Source organism: Prionailurus bengalensis, chromosome E3 (genome assembly GCF_016509475.1).
Source record: "Prionailurus bengalensis isolate Pbe53 chromosome E3, Fcat_Pben_1.1_paternal_pri, whole genome shotgun sequence".
Classification (NCBI taxonomy): domain Eukaryota; kingdom Metazoa; phylum Chordata; class Mammalia; order Carnivora; family Felidae; genus Prionailurus; species Prionailurus bengalensis.
The window spans coordinates 2002504-2023852 of NC_057357.1; the positions used below are offsets into that span (position 1 = coordinate 2002504).

At 60.5% G+C, this 21349-nt stretch overlaps 1 protein-coding gene across 1 annotated transcript in view; it reads left to right on the forward strand.

The window, feature by feature from the left end:
- ELFN1 (extracellular leucine rich repeat and fibronectin type III domain containing 1) overlaps window positions 1-21349 on the forward strand; it is a 63988-nt gene that overhangs the window by 23204 nt on the left and 19435 nt on the right. Inside the window, exon 2 of the mRNA XM_043559538.1 lies at window positions 13901-14054. The gene's annotated coding sequence lies outside the window, so the exon portion shown is untranslated. The remainder of the gene's footprint in view (window positions 1-13900; window positions 14055-21349) is intronic.

Sequence of the window (21349 nt, forward strand, 5' to 3'; positions counted from 1 at the left end):
GTCTGAGCCCTGCCAGGCCCACGCAGCAGATCCAGGAGCCGAGGTCCTGGGGTTGGGGGTCTCCATCCATGGCTGCCACTAACTGCGGCCTCGGGTGAGTTACTCCTGGCAGCAAACATTTATTCTGCACCTGCTGTGTGCCTGGCCCCGTGTTGCACCCCGAGGGAACCAGAGTTGGGTAAGACTCCGTGGTCCCTGACATGAAGGGGTTTCCAGCCCTCCTCAGTGTTCTCATCTGTAAAGGGGCGGGTTTAGGGCCCACACGTCTGAAGGTTGCACTGGGCTGGGCCCCCCAGCCCCCCGGGCCATGTCTATCCCGGCTCTGTGTCCACAAGCAGGCTGCTGGGTTGGTTGTCCGTGGGCACCGGTGGGCAGTGATAACAGAGCGGAGGGTGTTCTGGAAACCCGTGTGGGCAGCAGCCTCGCCGGTGGCCGTGTGGGCCCTGCACCCAGGACGTTTCCAGGCTGCAGCTAAAGCCTGGGCCAGGGAGCCCGGGAAATGTTTAACTTTGAAAAATGGACCTTCACAGCTCATTAGGCCTCAGCGGCGCGGCCCGGCGCCTCGGGCAGCTGGGGAAGAGGGAGACGCCACGGCATGAAATCACTGAAGTATTTAAAGGCCAATTCTGCATTCCTGACCGGCAGCGTCTGCTTGCCGAGCCCGGCAGTGCTGGGCCCCGGGACAGGCTGGTGCACGGGTGCCCAGGGCCGCCAGGATGGCTGGGGTGGTGCTGCCACCGAGGCCTCCCGCCGTCCTCCACTGCACGTGGTGACCCAGTCCCGGGTCAGACCCTCCTGACGTCTGCCGTTTCCTGGCTCCGTGACCTTGGACAAGCCATTTCTGACTCTAGGCCTCAGTTTCCCCACCCGCACTGTGGCTGGTGTGCCACTGGGAGACAGGGTGAAAAGCGGAGGCTGCCCGTGAGGGACAGGCAAGGGGCACCGCAGCCCCCCGAGGGGACGGGAGCCTTTGTCCTGGAGGCACGGGGGCTGCGGGCACCCACCCCCCGCGACACCCACCTTCTAATTCGCAGAGCCGGTCCCCGGGGCCCGGACTGTTCTGGCCAGGACTGGGCTCGTGGCAGCTGTGTTGAGAAGGGCTGAGGCCCCTCCCCCTGTCCTCCTGTCGGCTCACCGTCCATCCTGGGGGCCGGGCGGCCGTGCTTCTCTCTCCCCTGCTGGGCGGGAGGGCCTGTGGCCTGCAGGCAGGGGTGCGGTGGGGCGGGGGCTGGGGAGGGGAGGGGGCTGGGGGTGTGTCTGAGTGGAGCTGAGGAGGAGGCAGCCAGGAGATGCCAGAGCCGATCAGCAGCGCCGACGGCCCGGCCGTAATGCTCCAAACTGGGGCAGCCAGGTTGCACTGTCTACTCGTCGTATACATCTGATGCGGAGCCTGCACCTGCCTCTGGCTGGGTGGAGGGTAGAGGGCCAGGGCTCCACCGGGCCAGGGCGTCTTCTGGACTCTTGAGGCCCTCCCGCCCCCACCCCAACCCTCACCAGCTCTGGAACTTTCCGAGGGCTCGGCGACCTTACGCCAGTGAACTCCTTTCTCCGAGCCTCTGTGTCTTTCATTGGAAATTGGGGGAAGCTTCCTGAATCCCTATCCCGGAGGTGTGGAATTGGAGGAGAGCAAAAGAAGGCCGCCTTCCTTTCCCAGTGCGGGAGGGGACAGCGGTCAGGGCCTCCCCTCCGTGCTCGTGTGGACAGCTCAGCGGCGGCCACAGCGCCACGCCGACACAGACAGACAGGTGTGCCCACACGCGCCCCGCCGGCCTGTCCCCATGGCAACCCCGGGCGCAGAGCAGGTGTCTGGGAGACCCCAATTGGTGCTGACAGGTGGGGCCCACGTGACAGGCTCCCCAGAGGCGGCCCAGCCAATCAGGGCCCCTGGGCAGAGGCTCCAGGAAGATGTGAAGTTGTACCCCTGTTCCCAGCAGATGCTGCTAACACACACACGGGCTGTTTGTGGTCGATCCTGCTTTGGGGAGAGGGAAACTGAGGCTCCAACCGCCAGCCCAGGCCGACGCGGGCCCCGCCCACCCCCGTCTGGAAGGCGTGGGGCTCCGCCCACACGCTCCTCCGCCCCCCACCGGGGTCTCGGACCTCCCCTTGTCTTAGAGCAGGGTGCCGCCCCTGCCAGGCGACTTCCCCGTTTCCTCTGCCATTTGGCTAATTGTCCGAGACCTTTGCTGCAGGACCAGGCTGCTAGGCCCGGCTCCTCCCCATCTGCCCTGAAGTCATGAGCTCGGCTGGCAGGGTTCCCATGGCAACAGTGGTGCGTCACAGAGGCCGGGAGGATGCAGGGGGGGTGGGCCGGAGGGGGTGGGATTCCTGGCTTCTCAGTCATCCACAGGCCTGGGCTGTGACCCTGGAAGTGGGTCCTGGGTGTCCTCCAGCCGCCCGGAGCCGGGAAGCCAGGCCCCCACCCCGCACCCCCCACCCACAGGTGCACCCGCCTGCCCAGAGACAGGAACCGTTGTGGAGTGAGCACGGTCACCACCGTTGGCCGGCTGGTCCTTGGCAAGCTTACACCAGCGTCGAGGGCCACAGGCCACGCCTCTCCCCCGTTGGGGTCCTGTGACTTCGCGGCTGCCCCTGTAGTGCTGGGGGCTTTGGAACCAGCCTCACTGGCACTGGCTCCAGATTCATTCCTGGAAAAAAACCAAACAAACCCTTTCTGTCAGACTCCTGTCTCCCCGACCCCGGCGGTCTGCAAGCCGGGGTGTGGCTGCTGTCCACTGCGTGGTCCCCGGTGCTCAGGGGAGAGCCAAGTACCATAGGAGCTGGTTTGCAGGGGAGAGTAAGGTGCCGTAGGAGCTGGTTGTGCCTCTGTGCCCCGTAGCTCTTGTTTCACATCCTGAGGCGTTGTAGGTGCACAGCGCCGTGAAAGCCATGAGTCCTCCCGTATCCTCCCGAAAGACTGTCCTCCCGTGTCCCACAGGCCAGGGCTGTGACCATTGTCCTCTTGCTCACTGGGTCCACTCGCACCCTCCTGCTGACTCAGGTGCTGGGAGCCTTTGCTCCTACTCTGGTCCGGGGTAGGAGCCCCGGAGCAGCCCTGTCCAGCCCCCTCCCAATGCCAGCCCACCCCTCCCCCTTGGGGCTGCCCCCGCAAGGGTCAGGGGCCCACGCGGCAGGCAGGAGCGAGCTCACTGACACAGGCTCATGCCAGGCCCTGCCCAGAGGCAGAGGAGTGGACACAGACCCCTGCTCATGGCCCCGGCTTGTAGACCTGGCCTGGTCGTGGCTTCGCTGATCCCCAGTCATTCACCCACAAACATCCCCTCGGCAAATCTTGCTGGGCCCCCCCTGTGCCAGGCCCAGGGGCCTGCGTGACAAAGGCCGTGCCCTGGTGAAGTGTGCACTTACTGAGCTCCTGCTGTGTGCTAAGGCCTGTGCTGGCGCGGACCCTGGGGCGCGGCCGTGGGGGAGACGGATGTGATTCCCATCCGTAGGGAGTTGACAGTCAGTGGGGGTGATGTGAGGGAGCACAGAAGAGGGAGCCCGGGCCGGGGATCTGCTTATAACCATTGGGTGGCTTCCTTAGGTAGGACAGCCTGGGAAGGCTTCTTGGAAGAGGTGGCATTGAGCTGACTGGTCCAGGCCGGTGTTCAAGGCCGAGCCCCCTGCCACTCAGTTGGAGACCCTGGGGAACCACTGCTCTCTGAGACCCGGGCTCGCTGGCAGGGGTGGGGAGAATGCGCTGGAAGCTAGGGATGGCCCTCTTCCCGGGGCACAGAGGAGAGGAGCCCCCACCGTTCTTGGCAGGAAAGATGGTGCCCAGCCAGACTCCAGAGGGGGCAGGGGCAGGGTCGCGCGCCCATATTGCCACGCGCAGAAGGCAGAGGAGCCTGAGACCGTGGCCCGGCTGCTGGGCTGGGGCGGGGCGTGTAGGACGGAGCCCCTGCTGCCTTCCACGAGCTGGAATGCAGCTCCAAGGTGGGCCTGGGGTAATTGTTCCTGTCCCCGCTGGCCTTCTGGCTTCTCGGGGGACCGTTTTCTCATCTGTCGAGAGGGTTCACGGCGAGAAAGGACAGCCGGTGGACCCCAGGACGTGTGTGTGATCGGCCTCTGCCAAATTCACTCTCTTCCCCCGTGACCTCGGGCCCTTTTCAGGGGTGTCCCCCACCCCCACCTGTTCTTCTGGGAGCATGTTCGTGCGGTGTTTATCCCCAGCAGATCACCTGTGGATCTGGGAACGGGGCGCCGGAAGCAACCCGTGGGCCTCCCCACCAGGCGCCACGTCCCGCAGGGAGGCGGCCTGCCTAATGGGGGCTGCTGGGCAGGGTGACCAGTGGGGATCGCAGCGAGCTGTCCCCTGCTCCTCGGTTTCCACGCCTGTAGAGTGGGTCTAAAAACAGGCCTCACCTCCTAGAGAAGTAAGGCCTGGAAGGTAGTCAGGGCCCCATGAGCTCACAGACAACTGCCCTCATCGCCGTCGGCACTGGAGGTCAGCTCGAGGCAGTGGGAAGAGACACAGGCACCCAGGCTGGTTGGACGCGGGCTGGGGGCCAGGCTTCCTGCAAGCACCGGCCTGGATGGCCTTTAGGAAGGAGCAGGAGGCAGCGAGGGGACACGGCTGCCTTCCGAACCTGCCTCTGACCGGTATTTTCCAGGGCACCCCATACAGCTGTCCCTGGCTCTTCTGGATGTCTCACGTCTCTCTGCGCGCCTTTTTCTGTCACGCCCGCGATGCAACATCTCACCGAAGTTTAGCTAATTAGAGTCCGAGGGAACCTCAGCCTCATTTCAGCACACAAGCAGATCCCAAGCCTCATTTTCTTATTTCTAATAAGCACGTATCAGATTTACGGCTCTTACATCCCCCTCGTGAGGTGAATGCCTCCTGGAGATCCCCGCCTCCATTTTGCCGCAGTCCCCCCGCCTCCCCAGCTGCACCCCCGAGCTCTGTCTGACTCTGCTCAGCAGATTGGCACGACGGGTCCTGTTGGGAGGAAGGTCGGGCGGGGGTCCGCCCGCCGTCCTGGACCACAGTGTGCCAGTCAGCGCACACGTGTGGATTTCTCTTCTGGCCGGGCATTTAAGCGTGTATAACGGCCTGTTGCTGATTTTTTGATTTTGAAAGCTGTCTCCGGATGTCTTCACCGAAGAAGGTACGGAGAGGCTGCGGGGGGCAGGAGGAGGCCATGGATCGCCACCCAGGGCTGAGCACGTTGGCTCCTTAGAGAATTTCTTTCTGGTCTTTGTTCCCTCTGAGATGAGAGTTGGCTACAGAGTTGGTATCAGTTATGCTCAAAAAAAAAAAAAAAAAAAAAGGCTTGTAAGAAATTGACGTGTAGCTTACATACAGAAAAGTTCGGAAACCCCAGGTTACCGCTCGGTGCGTTTCTGACGTGGTCTGGCCAGTACCGGGGTCCAGAGGAGGCAGGACGGCACCCTGGGGCCTTCTCAGGCCTGCCTGGGCCAGTCCCCTCCCAGAGCAGTCAGTGTGGACCCTTCTGTCGCTGTGGGTCTGTCCATCTTTGCACGCTCGTGTGAGCGGGCTCATAGGTCATGCGCTCTTTATGTCTGGCCTCTCGTGCTGAACATTTTGCTGGTGAGATTCACTTGCCCTTGGTGTTGGACGCGACAGTTTTCCTGTCCTCCCCGCCGAATGCCATTCCTGCTATGGAGACACCCCGTCCGCGTCCCCCTTCTCCCGCTGCTAGACCTCCAGGCCGCGTGAGTTTGGGCTGCTCTGAACTGTGTTGTTAAGAGCACCCCCGACCGTGTGTTTACTGGATTTGTGTTTGTGTCTCCGTCTGGGAACGGACTTGCTGGGTCCGATCGCTCGCTGATCTTGAGCGATTTCCAAGTTGCAGAGTATTCATCAACATCACCAAAATGACGGTGCAGTATTCCGTGAGGGTGTGCTATAATTGATGTAGTCATTCTCTCCCTTCGTGTTCTCTTCTATATTAAGTGGCTGTGGAGATCTTTGGCCATATATCTGTTCTCCTCTTTGGGGTTATTTCCTTATGATTGGTTCTTGGGAGGAAGCCTCCTGGCTCAAGGTCACGGGCTTTCCTCCCACACCCCCGTGATTTTGTACGGTTGCGAGACGTAACTCACAGTACGTGCAGGATAATACGGAAAAACCATGGATGAGGAACGGAAGGAAGAAACCACCGAGCGGACGAATGAGTGACCACGGTCGAGGTTAAGACACGGTCCAGGGAGCTGGCACAGGTTCTCCTCCGTGATCACAGCCCTGTTTTCCTTCCCGAGCGAGGCAGCTCGCATCCCCAAACAACTGATCCTGGGTCAGCCTGTGTTTGACCTTCATAGAAATGTACCCGACCATCGCACACGTCGTCTCCTCTGGCCTCGTGCTGTCGACCGACGCCGTTTGGGGAGGGTCTGCCTACCGTCATGAGGTGCTCCTGGTACATCTTCGCTCGGTCCCAGAACTGGATCAGGGTCGTTTCCGGGGTGGGGCTGGGATGCACCTGTCCGGATCCCTTCCGGTGTGCGTGTGTGTAAGGTTTACACCCGGGAGAGGGGTCGCCCCTGGCGGTGCGTGCGGCTTCGCACCGCGTTGTGTCCCAGCGCGGTGGTAAACCTCACGCCAGAGCAGAGGATGATAGTGATACCTTCCCTAACACAAGGTGCCGTTCCACTTTTGAAGCTTTCCTCCATGAGAAGCTGAGCATCTCTTGTGGTTTGGGTTCCTGGTCATTAGGATGCCCTCGTTTGTGAAATGCCTTTTCAGGACCTCTCCCCGTTTTATTATCGAGGCATCTCCCGTCTGCGTGAACCGGTAGGAGCTCATGGGTTCCTGGTGAGACAGCATTCTCTCTGCAAGTAGAAAGATCTCCACCTTTCAACATTCGTGGCTTGCATTCTTACTCTTTTATAGTATATTTTTAAGAGCAGAAATTCTTTTACATAGTACGGTTTATCAACACGTTCTCAGGCGAGTGGGAAACAACCCTTCCCTGCGTCCAGGGCATCAATCTATTTTTTTTTATGCTATCCTTCTAAAATATGCAAGTCCTTCTTTTCCCAGTTAGGTCCGTAATCAACCTGGAATCCATTTTGTGTGTGGCGTGAGGTAGGGGTAGGGGTGTGGCGTGAGGTAGGGGTTCCCCCCGCTCCCCGTACGCAAATCCAACTTCTCGGCAAATTCTCCATTCCTTCCCTTGCCTCCTTTGTCCTATCAAGGGCTAATTCCTAGGTCAGTTTCTGAGTTTTCTGTTCTGATCCCTGGGTTCGTTTGTTCGATCTCGTAGCAAGACCACACTGGATCAGTTACTGCAGCTGCGTGATAAATTATAACTATCGGATAGAGTAAACCCCCCCACTCAGCCTGGTTATTTACGGCCATAACTCAGAGTCAGCTTCTCAAGTTCCGTGCAAAGAAAAAAATCTGCTGGGAGTTTGATTGCAATTGCAGGGAATCTATAGATCAATTTGCAGTGTTGACTTTTTAATAAATGTTTATTTTCTACTTACTGCAGATGTATACAAATCCCGTCCATGTTTGTGTATGGATTTCATATTCAGCACTCTAAGTAAGCTCTCTTATCCATTACTGTATTTATGCGTTCTTTGGGATTTTTTTTTTATGCGCACAATTATACCACCTGTGAATAACTACAGTTTTGTTTCCTCCTTTCTGAAGTGTATCATTTTTATTTCTTTTTCCTGCCTTACTAATGGCTGAGACCACTAGCGGAGCGCTGAACAGAGGTGATGGTAACTGGCATCCCTGTGCTGTTCCCGATCTCGAAGGAAAAGTTCTAGTTTACCATTTGGCGAGCTGTCTGCTGCAAGCTCTGCTCATTTTGAGAGCTTTTGATCCGTATTGCCAAAGGACTTTCCAAAAGAACTCTGCCAGTCTCACCATGACCTTGCCAGCACTGGGTATTATCTTTAGAGGGTTTTTTTGTTTGTTTGTTTGTTTGTTTGTTTGTTTGTTTTGGGGGGGGTGTTTTTGTTTTTAGATAGTTGTTTCTTTAATGAGCCTAAATGGTGTCTGACTGCATTTTTTAATTTGCATTTCCCTGATTATGCAAGAGGCTGAGCATTGCCCCGCGTATTTGTTAACCACCTGTATTTTCTCCTGTGTGTCTGTTCCTCTATCCATTTGTTTATACATTGTTGGTGGTTCCCTAATTAATTGGAATGCGTTCTTTACATAACGAAGACAGGTATCATTGCCCTGTCACGTTTGCTACACATATTTCCCCCTGTATGTTGTGTATCTTTTGATTTTTGTTGTTTCCTTATGTTCCTTTTCCTTATTTTTATATGGTCAACTCTGCTTCTCTTCTTTTACAATTTATCCTATTCCTCTGGAGCCTGGAAAGCTTGTCTCCCTCCTGAGGACTGATAAGTATTGAATTCTGTTTTCATCTAGCTTTTTTTTTTTATGGCTTAATATTTCATATTTAACTGTTTACTCCATCTGGAATTTGTGGGGCTGTGGGGTGTGAAGCTGGGAGTTAATTGCTCCTCACAGTTTACCGGGGGCAGGGGCCTTATTTGCAAGTCTCAGGGCTCTGGCTTTCCCAGTCGCGGAGGCTGAGTGGGAAGAGATTAAAGGGAGGAGGGAAGAGGAACCGTGTGCAGCCGGCACTGGGATTGCGAAGCGAAGCCGTAATCACCACCGGGACAGTCCTGTTAGCTGCCGCTGCCCGACTTTCAGGCAAAAGCAGAGGCTGTTAGCCCAGTTTAGCAATATCCTAGGGCAAGTCTCCGAATGCATTTGGGACTCCGTTTCCTCATCTGCAAAATGGGGTTACTCATGACACCTGTCAAGTCACGCATTGGAGCCCGCCCTGCAAACAGCAAGAGGTCAGACACAGCCGGCACGGACCCTGGCTTCTCTGTGTGACCTGGGGCAGATGACGTCACTTCTCTGAGCCTCAGTTTCTCCGTGAGGAGGGGGCGCCTGTGTGGTCTCCGGGTCGGGTCCTGGCCCAGCTGGGATGTGGGAAGGAGAGCGGGACAGGAAGGGAATGGCATGTGGGGCCACCTCCTTCTCCCAGCCTGACGGGGTGGGGGGCGCGCCCCTCCCCCCAGACCCCCAGCAGCGCCCACAGAAACAGCGCCCACCATGCACACTCAGTCACACACAGCCAGCCACGTGCACGGATCACAGACACACGCAACACTAGACACGCACTCAGATACACAAACACACACCCAGAAACAGGCACACGTGGACCCAGCACGTATGGTCAGGCACACACGGATCCGTGAGTCAGAAACACACACAGTCTAATGCACCATCAACACCGACACGCAGAGACAATAGACCCAGCGCGCGCGCACACACACGCACGCGCGCACACGCGCCACGCACGCACGCACGCACGCATCCAACTGGCAGAGCTGTGTGCCAAGCCACAGCTGGTCTTCGGCTCTCCTGCCCTCCCCCTACATCTCAGCACCCGCCTCCCCCCCCCCCCCCGCAGCCCCTCCCAGCCTGTCTGAGCGGCTCCCACACCTGTGGGTCTCACCTGCCCTGGCCCAGCACCTGTCGGGCCTGGCCCCCCAGCTCCTGCCACCTGGGGCGGAGCGAAACCCTAGGCCACACCCCCTCCCCACTGGGCATTCTCTTTGTTTGGACCCGCCTGGCAGGGCTGTGACCTGGGGTGGAGCGAGACCCTAGGCCACACAGCTTATGCACCCCAGAGGCGGCTAGAGCCCGTCCAGCCCCCTCCATGTGGTCCGCACATGTTCATGGGTGTCACGCAGGCCTGGGACCGGCATGGGACCTGCCACCTGGAGCCTTGCGAGGGCTGGCCGAGGAGGGGTCCAGCAGCCACAGTCAAGACCCTTTGGCATGGAGCTTACCCTGACGCCTCCCCACCACCCTGTGGGCAGAGGGGAGAGGTGGGGGGTGGGAGGGCCGGAGCAAGGTCACCGGGGGGCACCGGGGTGAGCTCAGAACCTGATGTGGGGCACGCACGCCCTCAGGTTGCCCCAGGAAGACTCCATCCACCATAGAACCCGCGGAGGGGTCTGCTTGGGATTCTAAGCAAGACCCCTGCGCACCTTGGGGTGGTTTGGCCTGCCTGCCTGCCGACCTCCTCCACTTGCCACACGGTTCTGGCTCCGCTCTGAGTTGGACGAGTCCCACCCACCCATTCCTCCTCCGTGGGGTCAGTGCTGGCCCCCCGGGCTCACAGTAGGCGCCTGACTAATGCTGCTGAGTAGACAGGGGACTCGAGCGGGTGCATCCCGATTGCTGAGGGCCCACGTGCGCCAGGCCGTGGGCTCTGCCACGGAGGGAAGAAGACTGGCTGTGCCCTCCAAGGCTCAAGGTCAGCCTGGGCCTGCTGGAATTCTTGGTCCGGGCAAGGGCAGGCATGCCTGTCCCATCAGGGTGTTTGGGAGGTGACATTGGGCTTGGGCCACAAACGGTAAGGATCTAGTCGTGGGTAGATCTGGGAGGAAGCCTTCCATGCAAGGAGATACCTATGCAAAGGTTCTGAGGTGGCCACATGCTGGGGGGGGGAGGGCGGGGAATGAGTTGGAGAAACAAAGCCTGGAGGAGCGTAGGGGGGCATCTGCAGTGCTCCGCGGCACCCAGCAGCACCCCCAATTCCCAGGTGAGGGCCTGGCTCCTTCGAGGGGAGGCCGGGCCAGGTAGCGGGGAAAGGCAGACCGAGGACAGCATCGTCCTGCCCGGGGTCCTCCCCTGCTCAGCTCCGGTGGGCGGTGGGCGGGCGGGATGGGGACTGGGGACCCCGCGGGTAGGGCAGGCACAGCTGTGGGGAGGCCAGGCTGCTGACATCAGCAGGAGCCCCTCCTCCTCACCTCGCTAAACAATCATTGCACAAAATATGCAAATAGTATAATTACTGTTATTTGTTTTGCTGATATAAGTGTTTGAAATGCAAATGTCAAGTTTGGGCCCAGTCGCTTTCCCCACCCCTCACCCTGACGTTCGCAAGTCTACGCTGAGCCCTGGAAGGCGGAGGAAGATGTGGGGCACCCCTCCCACCTCCTCCTCCAGAGGCCGCTGCCTCTGCATCCTCAGGGGCCCCGGGTGTGTGTGGGGGGCTGCCGGGACCCCTCCCCGACGGCGCACAGGGGAGGGAGGCCTCGTATCCACTCCCTCCCCGCTGTGTGATCTGGGGCCGGTTCTGCTTGGCGTCTCGGAACCTCGGTTTACCTGTCTTTGTAATGGGATCCACTCTGGCCCTGACGCAGTTCGACTGATGGGTTTGGGCCTCCGTTTTCCATCCACAGATTCCTGCGTGGGTATGCGCCCGTCTATAACCTGGGGACTTATGGCTCCCGGAGGGTTTTGGGGGGGCCCTAGTGCACCCCCAGATGCAAGGTGTGTGTGTGTGCATTTTGCGGGGTGGGTCCTCGCCTTTGGCCCCTCCAGCCTAGGTGGTCTCTGAGGTTTTGGGTCCCCAAGGCCTGTGGGTTCAGACAAGCCTGGGCTGTGACCCAGCGCGAGGTGCTCAGCATCCTCCCGATTCTGCAGAGGGGAAACTGAGGCGCGGCCTTCCAGGGCTCCTCCTCTCTGGCCTCCTGCAGCCTGCGCCACCCAGAACCTCCCCTAACCCACCTGCACCTGACACCCCCCAGGGCCGGGGTCTCCCCGTGTGTCTCCTGAACCCCAGCTGCCACAGAAGCCACGGATCCCCTGTGGGTGAGGTGTTCGCACCCGTGGATTTCCAGAAGCAGTGCCACGCTAATGCTCTCCAACCAGCTCGCTTCCTGTAAGAACTCAGCCCGAGGCCTCTTGCCAGGCCCTGCGGGCCGACGGGAGCTCGTGGCTGGTGCCAGGACTGGCACCAGAGAGATGCTCTGGTGGGCAGATTGGGGCGAGCGGAGGTGGGATCCTGAGGTAGGCGGGTCAGGGTGCAGGGGCTGCATACCAGCCTGGAGGCCCCCGTGCGGCTCAGCCCCTCCGGGCCCTGTGCGGGCGTCTGCGGGGCAGCGTGCTGGGTGCTGGTTTGCAGCTCAGGTCCAGGCAGAGCGGACGTGCGGATGCCTGAGGCCGGTGTGCCTGTGAGGAGAGTGTGTGTGCGTGCACAGGCGTGCATGCGCGTGTACGTGTGTGTGAGCATGCACGTGTGAGCTGTGGGTCTGCAGGGCATGCTGGTGGCAGTGAAAGCTCCAGGCCAGGCACCTGGCACTCAGGTCTCAGAACACAGACCACTCACCGGCTGAGAGGGACCTGGGAGCTCCCCGTGGGGTGGCCTGGCTTCTGCTCGCGTGCGCGGTGGCCCGGGCTCACATTCCCCCTCCGGACAGCCTTGCTGTGAGGTCTGAGAGTAGCCAGGAACCCAGGTCCTGGCCCCGCCTGGGGCCAGCGGAGACTGCAGCCCGCCCCGTGGTTCTGAGGCTGTTTCCTGTGTGACTTGGGACTCTGCAGAGCGGGGCTGGGTATACAGTGGGCACTCAGCACGCATTCTCGCTTCTCTGGGGCTTCGCTAGGTGAGGCACTGGGCTGCGTAGCTGGGGCTGCGAGGACCCTGGAGAGGGCAGGAGGCGCTGGCCAGTGGACGCTCCAGGAGGCGGCCAGCGTGCACAGAGGCCGGGGGTGGGGTGGGAACGAGGCGTCCTGGCCCCTGGGCTGTGGGTTCAGCCTGGAAGCTTCCTCCAGGGCCGGCGGGCGCGAGCGTCTGAGCTCCTCCTTTTTATCCCAATTACCTTTTCCAAGACAGGTTTGGCCTTGTTAGCATATTCAAATGCAGCCCATTATTATTTCAATTAGCTGTTAGGTAATTAGCTCTAATGGATGAGCATTCCCCCACCTCCCCACGTATTTTTTGGTTATTTACATCCGCTTCTAAGCCACAATTTCAGGTAATTACGTGCCACTCACTCATCCGCTTGCACACGCGCTCCCTCGCTCCCTCGGTCGACAGGTTCCTTCTCGCCTTTCAATCCGGCTCCTGGCCCAGGAGCCTGGGGGGTTTTGGGGGTGTGTGCAGACCGGGGGCGGGGGGGGGGGGTGGAAGGAAACCACCCTGGCTCCTGCCCAGGCCCTCCTGAGGGTCACCGCTCAGCCTGTAGGGCCTCAGGGTGCGCTAGCTTGCTTCTGGAACCCCCTCGTCCCGAAGGTGCTGTTGCCTCTGGGCACCCCTCTGTGCCCCCTAGTGGCGCCCCCCCTCCGTGCCCCCTAGCGGTGTCCCCCTCCCCAGCTGGACTAGGAGCCTTCTTTAACACACGTGGAGTGTGGTGGCATCGTGGCCCCAGGCTTTGCCCCGACGCTGCACCTTTGTGTGCGTCCTGGCAAGAAGATACCCTCTCAGCCTCAGTTTCCCTGTCTGCAAAACGGGGACCAAATGAGTGGAGAGTGTGGGTGAATGGGGTGGTGCATCCGGGTGCTCAGCAAGCACCCTGTTCACCGTCAGTGGGGTTGATCGGGTGACGGAAGGCAGGAATGAATGAGTGATCCAGCCCCGGGGGCAGGTGAGGAGGCCCGGCTGTGGGCAGATGGCCCATTATGGCAGTCACAGCGTGGGTGTGCTTCCCGGCTGGTCCCTCCTGAGTGGTGGCCTGGTCTGGACTCCCTGCCCTCCGCTCCCAGCAGGGATGCTCTGGGGTGGTGGTGGGGGTCTGCGGGGAGAGGCCTGCCTGGGAGGGAGCGGTGGACGTGCCCGGGGGTCTTTGCTCAGCCTGCCTCCGTCGGGGCGGCCAAGGGAATCAGAGCCAGTCTCCCCCAACACCTGGGCCACGGGGTGGGGGCAGCTGTGACCCAGGCGCCCCCCGCCCCCGCCGTCCGTCCGTGCGTCCGTCCGTCCGTCCGTCGTCCGTCTGTCCATCCATGCTCTGCCTGCGGGTTCTTCTCCCCTCACTGGTGTGGCCTCATCGTGTATGGGGGAGTCCCGGCCTCCCGTGGAGGTCTGTGCAGTCAGCACACAGGGATGGTGTCCCCGTGGCTCCTGCACCTGCTCACCACCGCCCCCGTTCTGTCTCGATGCAGTGGCAGCTGCCCTGGTGACTGGCCTACACTTCGTCTGGACCCATATCGTCCCCCCGGCTGTGGAGTGAGGAGGAGGTCCGCATGAGCCCCGCGGGAAGGACCCCACCAGCCTGCACTGGGACGCGCCAGGTCACGGGCGGGCCCTGACCCGAAGGTAAGGGGGCGTGCTCTCAGCACGGGGGAGGGCCAGTGCACGGTGGCCTGGAGACAGACAGGGTCAGATCTGCCGGAAGCAGACGTCGCCGGTCGCAGGTGCCGCCCCTCGGCCAGAGAGCGTGGGCAGAGGAGGCCTGGGCCGCCTCCGGGTTGGAGCAGAGGAGCTGGGGGCTTGGGGCTTGGGGCTCGGGTCCTGCCCGCTGTCCTCCCCGGATGCGTCCGGTGCTCTCCCGCCATTTTATGGGAACAGGCGCGTTACAGTGTGTTTGCGTTGTGCAGCGTGTGAAGGATGCAGCGTGTGTGAATACCGACGGATACCGTGTATTTGAAAAACAGGTTCTTTTTTTAATGTTTATTTTTTGAGAGGGGGTGGGGGGGGGAGAGAATCCCAAGCAGGCTCCACGCTGTCAGCCCAGATCCTGACGCGGGGCTCGACCCCAAGAATAGTTGAGATCATGACCTGAGTGGAAATCAAGAGTCGGAGGCTTAGCCGACTGAGCCCCCCACCCCAGGTGCTCCCCAAAACGGGTTCTTACCTGGGAAAATGATCCAAGATGCTGAATCGAATGCCTAGGGCTTTGAGGCTGCTGCCCCAGTGGCACCGTGGCTGTCCTGCTGACCCGGCTGTGCTGCGTCCGCTGGGGGCTTGGCTTCCTCGGCTCTGTCAGAAACCAGATGCCCCTGCGCCTCGGGGTTCGCCAGGCCGTGGGCACGTCGCACAGTCCTGGGACTGACGTGTGGGTTTTCTGGCGCTGGTGATGGTGCCTGGGAGGTGGCCCGGCCCGTGGAGCTGGCTTGTCCTGTCTCATGTGACCAGCAGTGGGTGAGGACTCCAGACACTGAAAAGTGGGCTTCGGGGTCTCGGGTTCTGCAATATATGCTCGCCTGCTGTGTTCCGGCATTGAGGAATTCTGTGGATTGGGTTTATTTAAAGTGACTTTGGTGCTTAGGCTCTGTGGGTTCTAACAGACCACGAGAGGAGGCATCCGGGCCTTCGTTAAATGAAGGAGCAGAGACTCCTTCTAGAACCTCCAAAGGCATGCCCTTTCCTGCTGGTGGTCGCGTGGCTCCCCAGCCTTCTCCGAGGCTTCTGGGAGGGGACCGTGGAGGGGGTCCACCTCGAGAAAAAGGGCAGGGCGAGCAGCGGGGGAGGGAGCCCTGAGGTGGGGCAAGCCCCAGTGAGGTTCAGGGCCAGAGGGTGTGGCCACACGCAGGGGGGCGTGTGGGAGGCGGGGCGAGAGGGCTGAGTGGGGCCACCAGGCGGGTTGGGCCGCCTGGTCACTGTTCCTCCAGCCGTCCATTGAGTGCCTGCTGTTTCCCAGGCCTGGGCACTGTCCCTCTGGGAACGCCAAGTCTAGAAGGAGGGTAGGGTGTGAGGATGTGCGTCCATTCCCTGACGCGGCCGCGTCCCTCCAGCTGACCTGAAGAAAGTCTGGGGTGGGGGGCTGAGTTCTGACCCTGTCACCACCATTCACTCCAGGGGACAGTGCCCAGCACCTGCCCCTCCGTAGACCTCAGTTTCCCTGTCTGAAACATGGGCGTGTCCCCAAGGACCGTCCTGACGCGTGTCCCCTGTGGCGAAAGGTTGCTGAGAGGGCGGAGTGGGTGGTCTGGGGTCAGGGTCCGCTCTAACCACACCAGTACCTGGAGATGCTTGGCCGCACTGATCTCAGACCCGGGCCGTGGCCGTGGGGGCCGGAGATGGCACGGGCCAGCCAGAGCAGGCCTTTGGCCGAGACCCCTGGCAACGGCCTTGTGCCCTCCCACCTCAGCCCTTGTGTGGAACACCGTCTCCCCAGTCCGTCTGTCCTGGGGGTGACTTTGGTGCCCGCCAGACCTCATTCTGCTGACGTTTGGATGTAACATCTTGGAAAAGTCACTTACCGTCTCCGACCCCCCGTTTATCATCTGTAAAGTGGAGGCGGCAACCTCTTGTGTGAGGGGAGCCTTCACTGGGATGTGCGAATTATTCGTATACAGTAGGCACTCAAGAAACGGTGCTGGGTGTTGCCCCCTTCTGAGCATATGGGACGGAGGGTCTCTGGTTCATCACATCCTGTGAATGCTCGTTCTTTCCCTGCTGCCAGAGGCACCCGCCCTTCGCAGCCCACGCCGAGCTCGGGCTCACCCAAACCGGTCCAGGCTCCCCGCGGCCTCGGCCCTGAGTCGCCCCGAGACCCACACGTCTCCGTCTTGTCTCTCACTCACTCCAGGCTGCGTGTTCCGCTCCGTCAGCCTCCCGAGCCTGGCAGGTTGCAGATGCTGGATGAACGAATGGGTCGATGTTTCCCAGCCCGGGCCACCTCAGAAGGCAGGTGGCAGAGCAGATGGCCTGGGGCTCCTGCAGGGTCTGGCAGAGGAGCCCGGACACCACACTGGTTCTCCAGGAACGTGGGTGCGGGGCGCATTGTTCCCGAGATCCCTTACAGACAGAACATTTTGTCATGCAGCGAGTTGAACTTTCCAGTTCTATTCCTGCCTCCCTCCTCCTCCGTTTCCTGGTCCTAAGGCCTCGTCCCTAGAAGTTGCTTTTACTGAAGCAATGACTAAGAGGCCAGAAGGAACCTTCTATGTGCTCTGATGACCCCAGGTGCCCCGCTGGCCCCGGCCCAGCCCTTGGCCCGTCCTGGGTTCAGCACCGGGGACAGAGCCACAGCCAGCCTCGCTGGGCCTGTCGGGGAGACAGGGGTCTGGGGGTCGGCAGAGCGGGAGCCCAGCCCCCTCTGTAAGGCCCCTCCCCTCCCCAGGCCTCAGTTGTCTTCCCTGGGGAGTAGGGGTGATACTCTTCCCGGTGGGGCCGGCAGGACCTACCTGGGACTTGCCCAAGGCCACCGACCCTCCCCTCCTGCGCATCCCGCCCCTCCCCCGGCCTTCCAGCAGCTCCCTCACCAGGCGCCCCTCCCCCACCTCTCCCGGAGCGGAGTTATTTATCTGCCTGATGGTGACAGGCGGCAGTGACTGGAGTTAGAGCTGCTGTCCAGAGATCAGCTGGCGCGGCAGAGCAAACAGCCCGAGCTAATTAGCAAAAGGTCACTCCAGCTGCTGGAGCCCCTGCTTTTGAAGTTGGCCCTCACAAGGCGGGCTGGAAGGAGCCCGGGACTTTGAGTTAGTGGCTTGGTTACCAGGACAGCTTCAAACCGCTGCCCACTGCTCGTCGCCTGATTGCCCAGCCCACGACTCTGAGGCTTCGCCTAGAGATTCCCGGCGCCGGGGGGTCGGTCCAGCCACCCACTCGCTGCCCCGGGCTGGACGGATGACAGACTCAGCCCCCATCCGGCATCGCAGGGCTGGCCCTAACCTTCCCGGCCTCCCCCACCGTGCCGGGGGTGGGGGGGCACACTGTCCCCAGCAGCGGAAGGGCAAAGCGCGCAGGGCTGGGCAGTAGCCACCCACATACCCCCACATTCCCTGTGAGTGTGTTCTTGCCGTTTCTCTTTAAGTAAATTCACTTTTAAAAAACTTAAATACATTTATTTAAAAGGGAAATTTTATAGCACTACTACAAATGGAAAACAAGCCTCCTTTGCCATAAATAGAATTCATAATCATAAAAATAAATTCAGTGGAAACAAAACAATGTTATTAAATTCTAGTTGGATGCTGTAGCCCAGGGGAGGCTCGGAGCCCAAGGCCTGCTATTGCTTTATTAAAAAGGGAGAAAGGCAAGTGTGCAGAGGTGTTCAAGACTTACCAGCCCCAATCTGAGACCTGCCTTTTGATGTAATCAGAAGCACTGAAAAGAATTAAATTGAAAGTAACTTTTTAATAAAAGTATTCAGCATTATTTTTTTGCTGTATCAGCGAGGGATTCAGTCTGGCTACACAAGACAGAGACCTATCCTCTGATTGAACCCCACCAGGGGGCTCGTTTTTTCTCATGTAAATAGGGTGGCAGTGGGGGTGGTGCAGGGCCCAAGGAAGACGTCAGTCATCTAGGCTCTATGTAGCCGCCTTCTCTGCCATTCTTAGCTTTTGTCCTCATGGCCTCAAGATGGCGGCAGCACCCCCAGCCATTGTCTGTGCATCCCAGGCAGGAAAAGGGGTTGTGGTGGAGGAAAAGGAATATGGCGGCTAAGTCGGTTCCTTGTTATCGGGGAGATCCTTGTGGGCACTTGAGCCTGTGTTCTTGCCCACTGTGTCCCCTGCTGCCTCGTGGATGTTCTCACCAGATGGTTCGCCCGTTTGCCGCATGTTTACTTGGTGCCTACCGTTTCCCAGGCAGTAGACCCCTGCCCTCGTGGTGTTCGTGAGGTCACATGCTGGCATCTGTGGGGAGAGTCACAACCCTATGCCCGGACACCCTCCTGGGGCCTCCTTCCCCTGGCTGGGGCCTCCCCCTCCTCCTTGCCCCCACACCTGGCTCTGGCTGCCCGCAGTGAGCCCAGCACAGGGTGGACCCTGCCTTGATCCCCACTTCCCCTCCCAGAAGACCCAGGCTGCCCTCACCACCTGCGGGGGGTGGGTGGGGGTCCAGGTTCACGCTGCCTACCTCCAGGCTGCTTGGAAATGGGGGGCAGCCCTTTCCCTCCCTCGTAGCCCTCTCGGGGGGCCCGGGAGCCCTGTTCTCCCGTCTGGCCTCCCAAAGCCCCTCTTTGGCTTTTCTGTCTCCTCAGCTGCTGTGGGTCTGAATGGGTCTTCTCGTTTCTCCGTGGAACGCGTATCCAAATTAGCAGGAGAGGGGAGGCCTTGGGTGCCTCCTGCCTCTGGCCTCTCTCTGGCTTGTGGGCCCTGGGGACCCCTTCTCCTGCGGTCCAGGGCTCCTGGCTCATGCCTCCTGTCCCACTGTCCCCGTCCCTGCCACACAGGCAGGGCTTTCGGCCTCATCTTCTCGCCTCCTCCCTCAGAGATCTTACTCCTGCCTCTGGGCTCTGACCCCTCTTTTTGCCACCAATGCAGGGACCCACTACAGACCCACGTTTAAATTTGGGTTCCATTGCTAAGCGGCTGTGCAGTCAGGGGCAAGTCACTTAACCTGTCTGTGTCTTTGTTCCGTGGGGGCAGTAGCAGCTGCTTGTGGGGCTCTCTGATCAAGTGGGCAAGAGACACCAAGGCAGCTCCCCACTTGTGCCTCTCCTGCCCTCCCTCCTTCCCCCCCGCACCTGCTGTGTGGGCATCTCTGTGCATGTGTCCCCATGACCCTGGGGGCCCCTGTGTGTGTGTGGTTGTCCTGCCCTGCCCTCCCCTCCCCTCCACACACTCAGCCCCACCCGGTGAAATGCGAATCCAGCCTGGGAAGTGGGTCGGGGGTGTGCGGGGAGGTACAGCCGTGGGGTGGGGGTGGTGGGAGAGGAGGGAGCTGCCGGGAGAGTAGGAGCAGGCTGGGAGAAGGTGGCAGGCATGGGGCCTGGGAGCCGGGAGGACTGTTTTCCATACACCAGCACTACTGGACCATCTGGTACAAGGACCCCGAGTAACTGCCCAGGGTCTGCAGGTGGACACGGGGTCTGACTCACACTTGCGGAAGTGTCACTGCTCTCTGATGGAGGGGAGGGTACTTGGGGCCGCCTGTAGGGAGTCTGCCTGGCTCTGCCTGAGCTGCTCCGGGCTGGCCCTCGCCCTGCACATGCGGTGTCCCCAGCCTGGCTGCTTGGCGCAAGGCCCTGAAATGCCGTGTGCACGTCAGCCGGCGGCTCTTCCAGGATCACCAGCTGATGCTCTGAGACTCCTGGGGGGGAGGGGAGGGGAGCACTGCTGCAGTCCTACTGTGTGCTCCCTGCAGGGGGGGGGGGTTCAGGGGAGTTGGGGAGTCCCCATAAGCCTAGGCTTCGTAGCTCCCGGGCAGGACTGTGAATGCATGCAGGGCTCAGAGAAGGAGCAGAGGGGCTTCCTGGAGGGGCAGAGAGGAGCCCCCCCCCCCATTCCCCATCTCACCCGTTTTCTGGCTGGGGACACCAAGGGCCCTGGACACATGAGTGACACAGTCTCTCCCTGGACAGCAGGGCCTCGTTCTTTCTCGTTCTGAGCATTTCAGCCCCTGTGAGCCTGGGTTTCAGAGGCTCTGACGGTGGGATGGCCCAGAGCTGTCCAAGGTCCTGACCTCCTGCACAGCGTCAGCCTTCTGGATGCTGCCCGGTCCTCCTCTCCACACCCTAGGGGGCGCCCTCCCCACCAACAAGGCCAGGTCTGGGTCAGGCAGCCCTGACCCCCCTCTGGTGCCCCCTTCCACATCCAGGGTCCAACTTGGACACACATGTCCATGAAGATGCCCATCGCTCAGAGATGGCTCCCTTCCCCAGGCCCCGCCAGCCCCTGCTCTGTGCATCCTCGGGGGCGGCACCTGGTCTCTGCACCTGCCTCTCTTGCCCCCCACCCATCCCCCTTAGTGCTTTCTGAGCCCTCTGCAGCCAAGCTCTGTGTGTTACAGCTGCTGCCAGTGCAACAGAGACCCGTCTGATACGAGAATTCATCGTGATCTCACCCACCTGTAAGATCCCACAATCACTACAGCTTCCTTATCTCACAGGGCTCCCACGGACACAGGGCTCGGGGTCACCGACCCCACCTTCTCTCTCTGCTCTTGGCATCCGAGCTCCTCCTGCCTCCTCGGGTGCCCCTAACATTCCTGCCCCTCTCCGCACACGGTGTCCACTGCCTTGCCCTGGGGCTAGCTTGTCCTGTGCTCAGCCCTCTGCCCGGTGCAGGCCTTGGGGCCTCTCCCCTTGTCCCCAACACACTCACCGTAAACTCGGCATGGCTGTGGCCACGCTGGCCCATCATGCCTCCACCTTTGCATTCGCCAAGCCGCCTCCCCGCTGTTCCCGTCAGCGTCACGCAGAAAATCACCAGTTACGTTGGTGTGATCTCCCGAGTACCTCCTTTCTCCTTTGAATCTCTTCCTGGAGTATGGCACACAGACAGGAGGGGACACACCCCGGAGGCATCCTCAGCTCAGTGAGTTTTTGTCCAGCGGACACACCCATGTCCTCAGCACCCAGGCCAACCCACAGGGCATCGCCGGCTCTGTGGAGGCCCCTCACGTCCCCTTCCAAGTCACTGCCCCCAGGGGTGACCGCTAGCCTTTGAACCACATTGTTTCTGCGCATTTTGGAACTTGGTGCAAACAGTTCGTGCACTGTTGTTTGCGATGTTCATCCCCTGGCCGCGTCATTACGGTTCACTCATCCTTTTTTGCCACATGATAGCTTTCCGTCGTGGGTGTTCCCCTGGGGGTCATCCGTCCACTTGTCGGTGGGCGTTTGGCTAATGTCCAGTTCGGGGCTCTCGTGACTGGTGCTTCTGGGAACATTCCAGACTTCCCCGGGCACATTCGTATGCGTGTCACTGGATGTAGTC